We start from the raw sequence: 17288 nt of genomic DNA, 5'->3' as shown, positions 1-17288 counted from the left end.
TTCTTCAAGCGTGTACTTTGCCTTAAATAAAGCCATCTTTCTGCTCAAATTACTGCATTTTGCCTCTGCACTCTTCCAAGCTTCTTGGGAAGTTCCTGAGAGACCCTTTTTCCCAGTGATAAGTGTCTTTGTGACTTTGCTATTTCATTCAGTTTTCTAGACTTAAGCACAATCTTCATTCTCTCTGTCTTACTTCAGACAAGCAGGGAAGGGCTACTGAGATGTCTGACTTGGGTTTGCAAGTTCCTGTCACCTGGATGACCCAGATGAGATTGCAGCTATATGATCATACTCTTTAGTATCCTGCCCCAAAATCTCCTTTCTTTGCCTTTGGGGAGTTCTCAGAACATAATCCCACTCCATCCAGTGCTCTGTGGCTCCCCCAGATCCTGGGATGGTGGGGGCCTAGTTCCCATGCTGTGCAGATTAAGCCCTGGCTTCAGTAGGTGGCCAGGGATCTGCTCTATGCCGAGCAGTTCAATGTACTTTCCTTTTCTCCCTCTGTTCTTCCTTGCTCTCTACTGCATGTGTGGCTGCTGCCATTCACTATCACTCTCGCTTTAATGAATTCCTTCCTTATCTACACTCATTCCATTTGAGAATTTTTTCTCAATCATAGTCAAAAAATCCTCCCCATCCAGGTTGAGGTTTCACATAGTACACCGGGAAAGATCTCCTCAAATGAAGCTGCCAGGCAACACTAGCAAATGTAAAATTCACTATGTCTGCATCTAATAAAAAAATTACTGGGCATGCAAAGAGAAAGGACAACATGACCCATAATGAGGAGAAAAGTCAATCAATCAAACTGGACCCAGATGATGGAATTGGCAGACAGGACATTAAAACTTATTATTACAGCTCTATTCCATATATTCAAGAATACAGAGGAAACACTAAACAAGCAGAGACATGGAAAATATAGCAAGAGATCCAAATTTAACTTCTAGTGATAAAAACTAAATTTAAAGTCTGAGATGAAAAAAAAAAACACTGGATAGAAGTAAGAACTACCTAGACATTGCAGGAAAAAAAAGAAATCTTAAAGATATAATAATATAAACTATCCAAATAAAATACATACCAAAAAAAAGACTAAAAAATAAAAATACAGAGGATCACTGAGTTGTGGGAGAGTTTCAAGACACCTAATATATATATAAGTATTTGGAGTCCCCAAAGAAGGAAAGAGAACAACAACAAAAAAAAAATTCAACAAATAATGGGTTGAAATTTTTCCAAATTCAGTGAGAATTATAAACCCACAAACTGAAGAAGCTCAATGAAGTCCAAGAGAAACATGAAGGACACACACCAAGGCACATCATAAGCAGATTACTTAAAACTGTAAATATTTGGATGCTAAAAACCATGTTTCTAAGTAACTCATGAGTCAAAGAAGAAATAAGAGAGAAATAATAAGCTATTTTGAACTGAATTAAAATGATAACATATCAAAATTTGTGACATACAGATAAAACAGTACTTATAAGTGAATTTATGGTACTAAATGCTTATATTAAAAAACAAGGGTTTCAAATCAATAACTTCAGTTTCCACCTTAAAAACTAGTAATGGAAGAGCAAATAAAATGCAAATTAAACAGAGAAAAGGAAATAATAACAAAAATCAATGAAATTGAGAAAACAATCACAATACAGAAACTTAATGAAACTAAAAGCTTGATCTCTGCAGAGATCAATTAAATGAATAAATGTCTGGCCAAAGTGATCAGGAAAAAAGTACAGAAGGGACAGATTACCAATATCAGAAAATGGAAAGGTGACATCACTTCAGATTCTATAGATATGAAAAGGAGAATAAGAGAATAATATGAATAACATTATGCCAATATATCCAATAGCTTAGATGAAACTGACAGACTCTGAAAGACACAAATTGCCAAAGGTGACTCAAGAGCTAGATTACCTAAATTGCCTTATATCCATTAAATAAACAGAATTTTCAGTTAAAAAATATTCTAAGAAAACTATAGGTCCAGATGGCTTCACTAGTAAATTCTACAAAGGAAGATATCATATTGATTTTACACAAAGTCTTCCAGAAAATTACAGAGGAAAGAACACTTATCAACTTATTCTATGAGGACACTTACTTTGATAGCAAAACTAGCAAAGACATTACAAGAAAGAAAAACTATATCTCTCATAACATATACTGCAAAAATTCTTAACAAAATGTTAGCAAATCAAATAAATATATTTAAAGGATAATACATCATAATTAAGTGGGGTAATTATGTAAAAGATATTATAACTTGAAAATCAATGAAAATCACATTGTCTAAAAACAGAAAAATCACATGATCACTTCAATAGAAACACAAATTCAATTGACAAAACCCAACATTCACTCTTCATTAAAACTTTTAGCAAACTAGGAATGGAAAAGAACTTCCTTAGTCTGAAAAAAGTATATTTTTGAAAACTCTACAGATCATGCTTAATGGTGAAATACTGGATGTTTTCCCCTAAACCCAAAACAAGGCAAGAATGTTCATTTTCGCTGCTCCTATTCAATATTGCACTGGAGATCCTATCCAGTACAATAAGGTAAGAAAAAACAATTCAAGGCATTGAAATTAAAATTGATAAAATGAAATTCTCTTTATTCATTAACATATGATTATCTATATAGAAAAATTTGATGAAATCCACAAAACCTTATTAGTACTAATGAGTAAATTTAGCAAGATTGTATGATTCAAGGCAGTGCAAAAATATTGATTGTATTTCTATACACCAGCAACACCAAAAATTGAAATTTTTAAATTACCATTTATAATAGCATCAAAATAATATCTAATATTTAGGAATGAACCTGGCAAAGGGTATGTAAGATCTTATCCTAAAAACTATAAAATATTGCTGAAATAAATGAAAAGTAACCTAAATAAACTAAGAGATACATTAATCTGTAGTAACCAAAAACAAGTTAGTGTGTGGCAGGGAGCAAGGAGGTATGGAAGATAGGAATTACCAAGGTGCAAAAGGAAAATTTTGGTTTATTATCATAAGCAAATATAGAGAAACCAGGAAAAAAAAAACTTCAACTCCATTGCTTACTCTTCTCCTTCCTAAACCCTATCTGCTCCTGTTAGCAGATTAGGCTTTTGCCAAAAATGACAATATGAACAAGGTCAGCAATCAACTAGCTGTACTCAACTTACTGAATAGAGTGTGGTGGAGGAACATTATCATTATAGGATTGACCTGATGCCCAACTTCCTCTCTGGAAAATCAACCATTCCTTATTGGAGAATAGGTGATGGTCCAGAGAATTTCGGACAACAGAACACTGGTCTCAGGAATCATCATGGGGCTTGGCAAGACTAAAAACAATCCTGCTTTTGTTTGAACAATATTTTGCAGCCTAAAACTGATTACTTGATAGACAGCAATGCTTCCATATTATCCCTGGGGGTCACATAAATCTGATAAGGTAGGAAATTCAGAAGGTTCAGAATATGAGGCACGTAAGTGGCAACTTGACCCAGATACATCAGCAAATGTTAGTGCTTCTAGATGACTTCCCACTTTTCCCTTAGAAGGGCAGGAAGGAACCTTTTCATTCACAGGTACTATGGGTTTCTGAGAAGACAATGGAACAGTGACTTTGCACCTAATTGGAAAGAGGGAAGTTTTGAGGCATTGTGACAGGATTTTCCCTTTCTTCCCAACTAGAGTCCATTTGAGCTTCTAAAAAAACTCTATTTTAATGTTATCAATGGTGGGAAAATCAAGGGGAACTTGCACCCATCTTTCTTCTCTTACAGGATCCTAAAGATGAAGGAGGCCAGATGACATGTTTATTAGTGAGACTTATGTTCAAATGGGTTAATAATATTGATTTATGTTTCAAAAGAAAACATAGACCTAAGCTTTTTTGGGCATTTTATTGCAGCAGTTTGGGACTTTTGAGAAAAGTAGCTGGATGGGGTCTGAGGTGGGAGTGGTGGGGAGCTGCTAAGGAGTATTCTGTTGGAGTGCCCACTAAAAGTGGTAGAAGTGGAAAGGGAAAGAAGGCCACCAAATCTCCTCATTCTTCCCCATTTTTTACCAACTGCCATGAAAATGACTGCCACTGAATCCCCACTAAACTCTCCTAAAGTGACACTGGAGTAAAGCAGTAAGCAGAGGATGAAGGGGCTGTGAGAACTGCAGTGAGTATGAGGGAAGTGATGGTCCCTATCAAGAGATTTAGCTTAACTCAGATAGGAGTTAGTCAGGGCTGCACAACTGGATTCTGGGCCTGCAAAGGGACGCTGCTTCTTGGTTCCTTAAACCTTTAGCTAAAAAGACCAACAAGGTTGAGTACTTCATTTGCTACTGTTTAATCTAAAAGGGTTAAATGATACTGCCAAAAAATAAATTGGAGGCACTCAAGAGATTATTGAAGCAGGCGTAGGCCCTCACAGATACGTTCAGACCTTAAGAAACAAAGGCCTAGTCGGCCAGCTGCCTCATCTCTTCAAAGCCTACACTCCACAAACTGGTGATTTTCAAACACTGGGATGGACAAACATCACCTTAACAGTTTGTTTTCATTTGTTTCAGGTAACTTCATAAATGCGCATTCAAGCATTTCTAAGATGTTTGATTTAAAATACCAGACAACTCTAACATCTGTGTCATCTTCTATTGGAGTCCATTGATTTTCTTCTCTCATTCAAGTTGAGATTTTCCTGGTTTTTGGCATGATGAATGATTTTTTATATTGTATTCTGAACATTTTGAGTGTTATGTTTTTAGAGTCTAGATCTTAACTGAAAGCTTTGTTTCAGTTGACCTACACTGAAACTGGACCAGTGATGGAAGGAACACACCAACTCTCTTCCTTTTTACCACTGGGAGGAGGAGATGGAAGTCCAGACACCTCCACTCCGTCTCCACTCACACCACATGGTGGAGAGGTCAGGGAATACTCATTACCACTAAGCTGTAAGTAGAAATTCAAGCTTCTTGGGTGGCCTCCACTGAGCTGTGAGGGTAGGAGTACAAGGAGGGATGCCTTATCACCACAAGATGGGATAGAAATACAGGCTTCCTACTTGGCTTCCTCAAACACCACCTCAGCGTGACAAGGGGAAAGCACCTCATTACCTCTACTCTGGGGTAGAGGTCTAGATGCTCTGCCTAGACATCTCAAACTTTTCCACAAAGTAAGGGTGTGACATGGTTTCTTCCATATTGTTTTCCTGGAGTGGAGCATTTATTGTCAAACAGTTTCTGTCTTGACAGACTATACCTTTCACAGTCATTTGATAAGAGAAAGCAGGCTTTTCTGGGGACTTTATTTGTGCTTATTGAAGTTTCTGGGTGGTAGGCTTCTCTAGCAATGCATCTAGGATATGAAGGTGGCAACAAAAAAAAAAATCCTAGAGAATTATCAAGTCATTTCTTAAATCCTGGGGTCCCTAAGCAGTCTACCTTCTTCTCCCCACCTTTCAGAGCCTTCTGTTTGTTTTATATGCAATGTCTAAAGTTTTTAGCTGTATTTAGTGGGAAGGCTAAGGAGAAATGTGTTTACTCCATTTGTCCAGACTTGGAAGTCCTACAGTTTGTTTTTAAAAATACAGATTTCTGCCTTGAACCCATCTAGGAAATTCTACTTCTACTGCATCAGCATGAAGCTCAGAACATACTGAAAAGGTTAAATCCAGAAAGAGGGAAGAGGACACTCTTTAAACTCCATGAATACAATAAAACTGAATGATATGGTTACAAAAATCGCCACAATAATAAAAAGTGAAGCAAAGTCTCTTTTCAAATGATTGTCATATCCTATGACTTTTAGTTCTTACACCAGTTACAGAACAGAATCTAAGGTAAATGATGTGACTTGTCCAAAGTTATTTTGATAATCAACAAAATAGAAGGAACTAGAAACCAGCTTTTCTGTTATCTGGCTCATTTTTAGCCTATTTTAACTCTGAAATTCTTCTGTATTTACAGGTAGCTCAAGCACTCCAAATTTTCCTTTAGGTCAGTGGTCCTCCATCTGGCTATACATCAAAGTTACCTGGAGAGCTTTAAAAAGAATGCTTATAACTGAGTTCCCTTCTGCCCCCAGAGATTTCCATCTCTGTTCTAGGTAATGGCCTAGGCACCAGGATCTTATTTAATCTCCCTAGATGATCCTAATATGCAGCCAAGGATGAGAACCACTGTATACATGTCTTTTACCTCAAACAATTGTAATCTCTTTCAAAGAAAAATCCAATGGACTGTGCTAATAGCAACAAGGAGAAACAGCTGGACTTAAAATGTCTTCCAGGCCCCCCTTTTGCTAACCCTCTGTCACTATTATGTGATGCTAAGTTGTCACTACAAGTCCTGTCTCAAAAGCATTTCTAAGGATGAAAAGGTTCAGAGGGTATTAATATTAAAAGATGTCAAGGCAAAGGAGTTGTACTGAGTAGGCCACAGAGTTTGCTGCAAAATGAATTTGCAGCTGGCAAATCAAGGGGGTGTCTGGAGCAGGGCTGGACTGCCCTGGCATCTTCCAATTTTGTTACTATATGAATGTTTCCACTGAGATTCCCAAATTAACATTTTAAGTTACAAAAACAGGAACACAGCAGCGATTGGGAGCACAATACTGACATCAAGTGGAATGAAACCTAAATGGCACTTTAATGTTCCTGTAGTGGTGAGAGCCACAGGTTCCAGTGGAAAAGAATGCCACGTTCAAGACACAGCTGTTCAGCTTCGAAGATGCTTAGAAGAAACAAGTGTATTGAGCTCTTTATCTGTAATAAGTTTTGATGTAAAAGATAGTGGTGACTAATGAGAGAATACTTATTTTCAGGTCAATGTCCTACAAGGTCATCATGCCCATAAATTTCCAACTCTAAGTGTATAAGTGTAAAGTTAATAATCTTTAGGTTATAATCTGAATTTTCTTCTGAAAAACAAGTTCTGAAGAAACTGTCAATAATATGCTTTAAATGGAAATAAATTTTTACCAAAATATTTAAAAGAGAGTTTTATAATTTGGTTTCTCAAAATTTGGGAACTCATTTCTGAGTTCAGTGTTTCTAAGTAGATGCTGAAGAGCAGAAAATAAAAGTGCTCTGAAGGGGAAGATGAGCTCAGGTGCTTCTAAGGCAAACACTGAAGGCTGCGAGCCCTCCCCAGCGTGTTTCCCCAGCTCCTTCATTTGTCATCCCGATGTGCTCACTTACCTGCACGTGCTAAGAGAAGGATGGAAATGGTGGGAGACTTGGAAAGTGATTGTATGAGCTTTTAAAATCACTCTGAAAGGCTGTCTCTATCTCTATGCATCATATTTATCCCAGACTATTGCTTGGTGCCCATTGCATGGGAAATATTCTATGGCCAATACAGTCTCCCAAAATTCTTTTAACCAAAGCCCTGTATGAATTTTTACCCCAGGACAACTTGAGCGCACAACACAGAAGTGGGGGAAATGTGATCACAGCCGTAACAAACTCTATAGGCAAAGAGGGTGCCTAAGAGCACAACTTGGAAAGCCAGGAAGGGAACAGCAGGTAGAACAGGAATGACCAAGGCCCTCAATAAGAAAAGGCTGCTGCTAGGGGCTCTCCTTACCCAGAAGTTGGATACTCTCATCAGTCTGGATCAAAAAAGCAACATATTATGAAAAAAGGGCAAGGCTTCTTACAAAAAACATGACACTAAACAGAAACTGAACACGGAAAATAGTCTATTCTCACAATCTGCTAAGGCCTTGCTCCAGACCAGTTGAATCTGTCTCTGAGGACCTACAGACCAGGTGAGTCTGAGTCTCTGGGGACTTATAGCAATGTCTGACAACTTCTCATAATAAGAATCACCTGGGTCCTTGCTAAATGTAGAAATTCCCAGGCCAGCCAGGGCCTTCCTAGACCTGCTGAATCAGAATCTCCAGGGCCTGGGAGACTGTATGTTTCCTATTGCCCCAGCTGGTCTAGAGTGTAAGACAGACATTTACTGTATAATTATGTAAATATCTAGGGCACAACAAAAAGAACAAGGAACTATGTGGGCACCTAACAGTCTGAGGACTCCAGGAAGGCTCCCCAAAAAAGGATCTTTTGAACAATCATCTAAAGATGAGCAAAATTTAATTAGGTACAGGATGGGGAGGGAGGACATATATATTTCAGATATGCAGGGGAAAAAATGTAAAAAAAACACTAGGTAGCTTACAATCTAACAGTAAAAGTAGAACACGTATCTCAGACATTGCAAAACAAGGTAATGTGTTCTAAGCATCATGGAGCAAGAGGCTATGCAAAATGCAAGAACAATTCAGTCAGAACAGAAATTGGGAAAGCTGAGGGTGTGGGTGCTGATGGATTGTCTTGTCAGTGGGTTTCAGCCCCAGACAAGTTCAATATGGATTCAGTGTGAACAAAGAAATTGACAGCAAAACATTCTTGGGGTGAAAGGGTGATACCCAGCTTTATTTCCAGGTGGCAGTTCAGTCACTAGAATCCCATTCCCTTAGAGCAAGTCTGCATGCAGCAAGCTGGTCTCTGCCTCTGGGCCCCTCTATCCACACAGCCATCCTCTGGGCCTCTGTCCTCGGTGCTGCCACCACTCCAGCCTCTGCTCTGCTCTCCCACAGCCTTGCAGCCCTGCCACCATGTCGTGCCCAGAGCTGTGGACAGAGCTCTTTATATAGAGTCAATGACCATGCATTGCCCACAGGTGTGCAGTGAGCTAGACAACCAGGGCCAGGTGAGAATCCTGGTCACAGGAACTCTCATTTTATCCACATGGATTCATCAGAGATTTAGACTTTGTGAGTAGACGGGAAAGGGAGGTAAGACAGGTGAGCCCCAGGACTGCCTATGAGAGGGAGGCACAAAGTGTGAAGGAAAGAGGGCAAAGAAGTATTAGGGCTTCAAAAATTAAGCTAAGGGTTTTTTTTCTCCTGAGTATTGTATCACCTTGACACTCCTTTTCTGGTGTAGCCCCTGTAATAGTTTTGCCTATTATCAATATCCCTACTTAAAGTCTTTGTATGTCAGTACATTTTATGGTCATTTGAAAAGATTCAGTTATGACAGATCTCTCACCAACTGTCTTCAGTTTCCCAAGAAGTAATAAATTACAGATAGACTATACAGGTGTATGTGCACCCATAGAAAAGCAGTGATACAAATGGCATTTGCTAGTTATTTTCCATTGTTCCTTGTATTTAATTTAGCTTAAATTAAATATGATGTTATTTTCAAGTTAGTATTCTCAAAGGCAAACTGTATTAGATTGAGGCTTTTCATTTAGAATTACCATTTCAATGTCCATTTGGTTATTAAAAGTGGTAATTCATGCTCAGGGTCAGCCCTGAATCAAGGCCAATAATGAGAGAGTAAAGCATTCTTCAGCCTTCTAGGCCTCAGCTGCTAACCTCATCTAACCTTGACACAGTGAGTGTCTATCTGCTCATGTGCCCGGGCCAGAAATGCAGATGCTACCCAAGTTACCCAGAGTATGGTGCTGCTTGCAATAGATTTTATGATTTTAATGGCTCTCTTGTTGCAGTTTAATTTAAGCGGAATGAATAACTATTGACTTGAAACCATACTGACTTGTCTGGCTTTTATTTCAAGAACAGAATCATTCAGGAAAAAGGGGTTTGGTTTAGACACTGATACCACATCTCGTGGAACTAGAAAATAGCCAGTGACTGATGTGGATCTTAGGACCAACTGCTCCCTCTGTCCCTCTTTGGGCCATCTGCTCTCTCTCATGGTGTCACTGTTTCTATTTATGTGACCTATCTCCACTCTCCCGCCTCCAGCCTTTGCAGCTCACTGACTTTCAGCTTCCTCAGCTCAGCCATGCTCAGAGCCCACCCTGGCCACAACCTCTTCGCAATCCTTTTGAAGTTCCAGCTCCTGGTTAAAGGTTCCACTGTCCTGTCTTCTAGGTACAAATTATTGAGAGAGAGAATATGATTGACTCAGCTCAGCTCATCATACCAAAGAAGTGAATGCCAGACTTGAACTAATAATCAAATTACTGAATTTAGCAATTAGCTCTGCACTTGCACAGGGTCTGGAGAGGGTGCTCCAAACCCCTTAGGCTGCCAGAGGTTAACTCTTCAATTGCTGGCTTGTGGGAATTTGAGGGGCGAGAGAGGGCTTCAGACAGTTTAGTTGAAAGGTACTAAGTAGGTTCAAGGAAGCCATGATTTCCAACTGACACAGAAAGATTTCAGTATTTTAATAGTTAAATGGCCATACCCTTATATACCACTGAAAACTGTGAATCCCTGGGGGTGAGGAGGGACAGAGACATGATATATACAATATTGCCACCTTAGAAAATGGTCTGAATTTAGCAGGCATTTAAGGCTCTTGAAAGGGTTATGAACCTTGAGGGCAATAAAAGTGTTTAGTTCTTATTCAACTTCTCAAAGAACTAGTCATGCTTTCCTAGAGAGGGGAACAATCAGTCGTGTAATATTGTCAACTGACTGGTAAGTGAGGGCTTCCCTGGGTACAAGCCCTGGTTTTGCACATACCTAACTATGGGGTCTTACTTTCTTCAACTTTAAAATGATGAGTTGTACAGGGTAAACTCTGGAATCCCCTTCCTACTTCAGAATCTTCTTACATTCAGGAGCTTATTTTATAATTTGTGAGCACACAGACACTGCCAACTTCAGGAGAGGAAGAAACAGCAGGAAACTATCCTTATTCAGCACAGCAATGAAGGAAATAGTCTCTGGGATCAATCTTAAACCAGCCAGCTGCAGTTTCTACAAACTTGGACAGATTACTCATAGTCTCTCTGCTTCCATTTTCTCATCTATAAAATGGGAATAATAAGAAAACTTCACAGAATTGTAGGAAAGAGTAAATAAGAAAATCCACGTAAACTGTTTAAATCAGTGCCTAGCACACAAAACACAATAAATATTAGCCAATATCATTATTGGAAGCCATACTAGGAATTTTTCATTATTTATAATTTTGATTATTTCAACATCTGTGTAAATACTATTAATCCCATATTATCAATGGGAAAATTTAAAGTTGAGACAGACTTTAGTTCACCTAAATCAAGGATCAGTAAACTTTTTCTTAAAGGGCCTACCTACTAGTAAACATTTTAGGCTTGGCAGGCTATATACATCTCTGTCACAACTACTCAGCTCAGCCATGAGAGCTGAAAATAGCAATAGACAATAGCAAATGAATGGGCAAGGCTGCTTCAATAAAACTTTGTTTACCAAAACAGGCTGGCTTGCCCTTGGCAGCCGGCAGTCATTTGCCAGAGATCCTAAAGTCACATGACAAACAATCAGCAGTCGGGATTCGAACCCAAGAAAGCCCAGTCTCTACCCACTACACCACAGATGTTCTAATTCTTCTTGTAGTCATGGAAACATTTTTTGCAAATAAAATTTTATGTAGACCCCAACAAATAAATTACAGCTAGAAATCCATTCATAGTCTCCTCTTAACCATTCCAACTATTGTCCTTGAATAAGTCAGTAGTTTCCAAACCATGTGGGTTTATTAAAAATGCAGACCTTAATGTCCCTACTTAAAAAGCCTCTAGTTCAGGTGGATTGGGTGGTGCCAAATGATATTAATTATTTATAAGCTAACCAGGTGATCTGACTTAGGGAGTCCTCAGAAGGCTCTGTGAAAAACATGGATATAGGATATTCCAATAAAGGAGAAGCTATTTAACTCCTAAGGCTGATTTTATTGAAGATAGGAACATGAAACTCAGAACCTGAGTTTCACTGATTTCCTAATTTTGCCTTGGATTTCAGTCAGAGATTAATCTGTTTCTGTATAATCAGTGCACTTGCCTAAACACTTGTCAACTGCCTTGAAAAGCAATGAGTCTCTCATATCTATTGCCATAGATTTCCCTGGTACCTGAACTTACTAATGTGAAATATAGAATTTATCCTTAATCCTGCTGTGACTCTAACAGGAAGCCAGGACAGTAGAGTAATAATGACATTAGGATGTTAGGATAAAAGATTGATGATAGGAAATTATTCCATAAACTGGCTCTTGAAAGGAACGTCCAACTATCTGGTACACCTGCAGAGAGTAAAGGCTATATTAAGCCATATGACAAAGATACCAAATGAGTGTCTGCTCAAACAGTCATTGACAGCTCAGTGCAAGAAGGGCTTAAACAGGAGGCCAGGCAAGCAGATGCCTGAGAAGCCTAAGATGGTATCTAGTTCTGTTTCTAAAAGACTACTGTTAGCTAATAAGCAAAGCATAGACATTAAATTTTAATATCACTGTAAGTACTGGAATGTCTCATAAAACTTGAAAATTACGTGCATGCTGGGGCCACAGAGAACAGTCTGCACATTTCTGAGCTGTAAACTTGCCTACTTGGAACACCAGTAAGAAGGGCTGGACTTTACTTTGGCTGGCCTTCCTCTTCCGTGGCTTCTGTGAAGCCACCTTCGGGAAAGATTCTCCAACAGCACTGAGTGCCCACAGCTGGCTTTTCCCCTACATCTGGAGCTGCTAAAGACAGACCCATTAAATAACCACTCCCCAGAAACTACAAGCTAGGAACAGCCTGGGGATCCTGCCTGCGAAAGTCTCAGCCAATGTCCTTTGCAGAACCTTCCCACCCTGCTTAGACTTAAAGGGGGACAGCTCCACACTTTGTCAAAAGGCTCTTGGCTCTCCCAGAAAGCTCTCAGGTCACCTTTAGGGCTGCTTCAGGTGATCAAATGGAAGCACACTTGTTTGGAAGTTGGCCTAAATTGATAATGCCAGCAACTGCAATTTACTGGAGGCCTGCCATGTGTCAGGCTATCAAGCTCCTCACACAATTTTTGTGCACTTGACAGCTGGAGCACTGATGTAGCTCACAAACCAATACACAATCACTTACCTTCCTTAGCACTGGTTTTCTTTCCTGAAAACACAAGGAAGTTATTAGTAATCACTTCTACTTTCTGAGCACATGCTGCCTCTAATCCTCACAACAGCTCTGAAAGGCGGATACTCAGATTTCCATTGTACAGATCAGGAAACCAAGGCCAGAACATTAAGAGAGCTTCCCCGTTTGTAAGTCAGTAAGCAGTCCATGCAGGAAACAGATGGGAGTAAGATAATACCTTTTCCTCTCCACCATCTTGCCTCTCTCAGGTGAGCTCAGGGATCATTCAGTTCTTAGTCAACAAATGGCTTGACCCAATTGTTTACTGTATGGACATACTAACCAGCAGCATTCCATGACCTACCCCCAGTCACCCGGGAGACTCCCTTGTTCTTGCTCAGCATGTCACCTGCCTCAGTGCATCCATCTGTTCACCTCAGTGAGGTGCCAGACTCTTCAGACCTCAGACCAGCTGCTTGTTAGCTGACCTATGACATGCCTTCTGGAGCTTCACCATGACCAGCGCAGCACTGATTACTGGTCACATCTGCTCCTCTGCAGGAAGACCCACCCTCCCTTGAAAACTCCCCAGGAAGAGGCCTGCCCTTTCCCATCCCTCTTTAGATGCCAGAGCACTCATAAAGTATTAAGATGGTCAGAGCCAGCTCCATACAATTTATCACATCTGATTCATTTCTAGTGACGGGAAAACACTGGCACATTTGAAGCTCTGGCACATGTCATCTACCTCAAATTTTCATATTACAGTGGGTCATTTTCAAGTCCAGAAAGGGGAAGTCCATTTGTTTTCCTCTCATGGTCAGAAAATCTCTGCAACGGTTGCCCTGTTTCTTGAAATTAAATGTTATCCCACTGTATTATATTCTACATTATCATTTATTATTTACACTCAACAACAATAAAAACCTACATCATGTCCTATATCTCTAGAAAGCCTAATAGAATTATGAAAGCTTAAAGAGAAGATGAGATTGAAGAGGGAGAAAAAACAGACAGAAAGGAAGATGAAAAGCATAAAGGAGAAAATATAGGAAGTCTCCTGAATCAGTTTTCCTCAATTTATGAGTAGAGTTAATAAAAGTTCTTCAATAGTAACAGTAAAATAACTACCACTTATTGTGAATATATTATGCATTAGTCACTCTTTTGCATTCTCCAGCTCTGGCTTTATTAAATCCTTACAACTCTAATGAGGTCAGCCCCAAAAGAAGGAAAGTGAGACCTGGTGATTGAACAACTTATCCAAGTCAGTAAGTGATAAGACTAAGATCCAAACCCTGACCTAGAGCCTACACGCATCAGCCTGACGCGACAGGAACCAGGAACTTTGTCTTCCTTGACCATGAATTTCCATAGGTGCCCAAGGTGTCAGTTTTGACATGCCCATGCTGGGCCCAAAGCCCAGAAACAGCAATGAGACTCTCAGCAGGAGAGATCTGATCTGCCATAGCTTAACTAAAAAGGTGACACTCCCTTGCCTCTTGGATTCTCCTGTTACCATGGATGCTTTGGAAACAGTGAACACTGTTAACTCCTGCCCTTCTCCCCTAGAAAAACCCCTTCTCTAGTTCCACATTAGCTGGTTTCTCATTATGTAAACAGCCTGAGCCATCTTCATTCAATTTATTGCTACATTAGTCCCAAACCTGGCTAGAGAAATACATTAACGTTTAATAGCATGCCTTTGACAATTTGTAGAAATCAGTCCCTGCTCCCTTCTTAAATTTATCCTTGTGAATCAGAGAGCAGTGGGGGGAAACAGCAAATCAAACCTCCTGTCCTTCTGCAGCTGAGAGAAAGAATGAAATGTGAAATTCTTGGGAGAACTTTAAAAATATATTTAATGTCTAATCATCTGCTGGAAGCATATGGTAATAAACAGTAACTTGTTGGCAGTGTCCTGGTACTGCCCATGCCTTTTCTCAAAATCCTGGCAATGGTAATAACTACATCAGAGAAGAGGAGAGACTTACTTACATTATTTGGGAGTTACTCTTCCTGATCACAGCCCTGCTCTCCAAATAGAGAGCAATTTAGGTTTTATTCATTGCTGTAATAGATCTGAAAATTCAGAATCTAATCACAAGGAGAACCTTGAGAACCAATCTGATTTTTAGTCAACATCATTATCATCACCACCAACAAATATTTACTGAGCATATAGGACACTAGATGCTGGGAATAAAAAGAATCCTGCTTCCTGCTTCATGGGGCCTTAATAGAGAGAAAAATAATAACACATTAGAATTCACTCAAAATAAAAGGTGTTATAGAAGAGAAAGGCTGGGGCAGCAAAGGAAGCCAGGAAGAGGCGGCAGCATGGGCAAGGACGCAGAGGGCAGAACTCAGAGAACGGAGTACAACAGGGACGTGCAACACACATCAAGATTAACCTTCCCTGCCTATGATGAAAATGCCAAGATATAAATAGTATATTAACAGGAGGGACTCCATCTTTGGGCTAAAATTCCATTTTAAAAACCAGGGAATTAGGAGGTAAGATTCCTAATATATTTTATGGCGATTAGCCAACAATCGACCAGCAACACTCTTCAAGTTGCTTAGGCAAAAAACTCTGGAGTCATTCTTCTCTCTGAAAAAGAGGTAAAGACTTACAGGGAGGATCACAGCCTCAGCAAAAGTCACAGGATAGAACTGTGCATGATATGGGGAGCAGATAAGGAAAAACATGTCTAGAATGTGGTGGAAAGTTTACATTAATACACAATTGGAACTGGTTGAGTTTTAAAGCCCTGAAGAGCTATTTTGAGATAAATACTGTCTAGATTATCAGGGAAGATTATCACAAGATAGGAATCCTAAACAGAAAGAATAGTGTATGATATCGATGATTGTACACATAAAGAGCAAGAGACTAGCTCTTCATCTCATCAGCAAGAATGAAGACCATTCTCAGCAACCAGACTGTCGACATTCCAGAAAATGTCAACATCACTCTGAAGGGACACACAGTTATTATGAAGGACCCCAGGGGAACTCTGCAGAGGGACTTCAATCAGATCACTGTAGAACTCAATCTCCTTGGAAAGAAAAAGAAGAGGCTCCAGTTGACAAAGGGTGGTGAAATAGGAAGGAACTGGCTTCTGTTTGCACTATCTGTAGTCACACACAGAACATAATCAAGGGTGTTACACTGGGCTTCCCTTACAAGATGAGGTCTGTGTATGCTCACTTCCCCAGCAATGTTGTTACTCAGGAGAATGATTCTCTTGCTGAAATCCAAAATTTCTTGGGCTAAAAATACATCTGCAGGGTTTGGATGAGGCCAGGCATTGCATTCAGTATCTCAAGCTGAGAAAGATGAGCTGAGTCTTAAAGGATATGACATTGAATTTGTACCAAATTCAGCAGCTTTGACTGAGCAAGCCATAACAGTTGAAAATAAAGATAACAGAAAATTTGGGGATGGTACCTATGCTTCTGAAAAACGAACAGTTCAGCAGGCTGAAGACTGAGATCTAAGTTGTACAGCTACAGAAACTGCAAGATGCCAGATGATTCCTTAGACTTATTTGTGGTATTTTTAAAATATAATAAAAACCTTATTGATTTGGGGGGGAAAGAGAAAGACTAGCAGAATATGAATAATAGTTACCTCTGGTAGATTGAATTACAGGTGATTTTAGTTATCTTCCTTTACTTTTCTGTTTCTCAAATTCCTTTAATAAGCATGAACTAATTTTACAACTGGAAAAAAATGGTTTTTCAAGTTGCTTTTGATTTCTAAAATACTGAAAGATGAAGTCCTCTTTATTCTCTGTATGAAATGACTCTTGAATGAATGCCATATATATTTATAAATAAGCAAAGATGGGAGAAGAGTTGCAAGAGAAAAAAAATGATTTCAGGACCTCTCCAAGAAGTGACTTTTGAGCTAGACGTAAATAACTGTAGGAGCTGGCCATAGAAGGGGAAGAATTTTCTAAATTTTCCAGGTAGAAGGAATAACAAGTACAGGCTCCACAGAGGAAAAAGCGTAAAGTGTTTGATGCTCAGTGAGCATACACAATCCGATTTACAATCTCCTTCTGCTGTGTGGAAAGCCACCAGTAGCTTCTGGAAACACACAGACTCATGTATGACAAAGATTGAATATGGATTAGAGCATGACGTCAAAACTCCAACATTACTTCTCTGAAAACAGTTATACACCGAAGAGAGAAGTATAAGCTATTCACTGCTATCAAGTGTCCCTTGGGTGCTAAAGCACTACTGGGGGCAGACACTGTGAAACATGGCATAAAAGAAACAGAAAGGATGAATAAACTTTTCCTCTTAAAGTTTATGAATTTACAGGTAAGGTAGGACAAAAACAAAGGTATATATAAATGTGTCTACTCACAAGCTTAAACACTGACATGAACACACACTCTG

General features: G+C 39.4%; 1 pseudogene; it reads left to right on the top strand.

The window, feature by feature from the left end:
* Window positions 1–15793: 15793 nt before the first annotated feature.
* On the top strand, window positions 15794–16369 carry LOC108385946 (large ribosomal subunit protein uL6 pseudogene; annotated as a pseudogene).
* The last annotated feature ends 919 nt before the right edge of the window (window positions 16370–17288 follow it).

This window comes from Manis javanica, chromosome 7 (assembly GCF_040802235.1).
Source record: "Manis javanica isolate MJ-LG chromosome 7, MJ_LKY, whole genome shotgun sequence".
Taxonomy (NCBI): domain Eukaryota; kingdom Metazoa; phylum Chordata; class Mammalia; order Pholidota; family Manidae; genus Manis; species Manis javanica.
The sequence above is the reverse complement of the archived record's forward strand: the minus strand, read 5'-3'. Positions and strand labels throughout refer to the sequence as shown.